This window comes from Zingiber officinale, chromosome 5B, assembly GCF_018446385.1.
Source record: "Zingiber officinale cultivar Zhangliang chromosome 5B, Zo_v1.1, whole genome shotgun sequence".
Lineage (NCBI taxonomy): Eukaryota > Viridiplantae > Streptophyta > Magnoliopsida > Zingiberales > Zingiberaceae > Zingiber > Zingiber officinale.
This window is the reverse complement of record NC_055995.1, coordinates 134,808,288-134,809,736: the sequence shown is the minus strand read 5'-3', so window position 1 is coordinate 134,809,736 and position 1,449 is coordinate 134,808,288.

The following is a 1,449-nucleotide window of genomic DNA, read 5'->3' as shown; positions in this document are numbered from 1 at the left end:
GATAGAGTTCTAACTGGTGGATTTTGGAGAAGGAATATATAGTAATTATAATTATATTGATGTGATAAATAATATATATGAAAATTTTGTTACTAGTGTTAGAGATATTGTTAGTGTGGCAAATCATTATTCTATAACTATAGGTTTATGTCAATAGTCAATTCTAAGTTTATACCTTTTCTTATTAGTACTAGACAAACTAAGCAATAACATTGAAGATATATGTTATTTGCAGAGGATATTGTGTGAATGGATGAGAGTGTAAGTGCAACTAGATTAAAGTCAAAGCTTAAATTGTGGAAAAAGTGATTTTTTTTGTAACTAATGGTTTTAAAATAATAAGAATAATATTTGAATATTTAAAATGCAGTTTTAGTTCAAGAAAAGAATTGTTGGAATAGTTAAAATGACATGAAATCCTTCTAAGAGCTTTAGATAATTTGGGAACATTATTAGATATTGATTAAGATATAATTAATAGTGTAAAGAATTGAAATGGCAAGAGCTTCTGGAATTTCATGTTAGTGTTGTGTTCCATTAAAGCCGTTGGACCAGATGATATTCCGATAGAGGTATGGAAGTGCTTAGGGAAACAAGGTATTGAATGGCTTATAAAATTATTTAACATGATATTGAAAACGAAAAGAATGTCTGATCGATGAAGGATAAGTACTCTAGTTCCCTTATATAAGAACAAGAGACATACAAAATTGTGCAAACTATAGGGTATTAAACTAATGAAATCACTATGAAACTTTGGGAAAAAGTAATAGAAAAGATTAAGGAAGGACCACAGTGACGGAAAATCAATTTGGGTTCATGAATGAAGGTCGATAATAGAAGCTATACATCTCCTTAGACAATTAATTGAAAAATATCGAGCAAAAACAAGATCTCATATATGGTATTCATTGACTTAGAAAAAGCATGATAGAGTCCCAAGAGAAATTATATGGAGAATTTTAGAAGAGAGGTGTTAGCGTAATATATATGAACTAATTAAGGATATGTGAGGATGTAATGACTAGAGTAAAGACTTGGAGTAACTGAAGCATTTCGATAAAGATAGGGTTACATCAAGGATCACCTAGCCCCTATCTTTTACACTAATTATGGGCCAACTCAATGCAGCATTCAAGACAATTCGTGGTGCATGTCGGATGATATTATTTTGGTAGATGAGACACGTGAAGGAGTAAATGCTAAGCTAGAATCTTGGAGGAAACACTAGAAGGGAAAGGTTTAAGCTTAGTAGATTAAAGACAGAATATATGGAATTTAAGTTTAGCAATATTAGAAGTAATGAAACAATTGTTAAGATAGGAGAGGACGAGTTGCTCGGAACCAGAGATTTAAATATTTAGGATCATTTTTACAAAATAATGGAGGGATTGAGAGAGACGCCTTATGTAATACAGCAGTGATGGGTGAAATTGTAACGACCCGGCC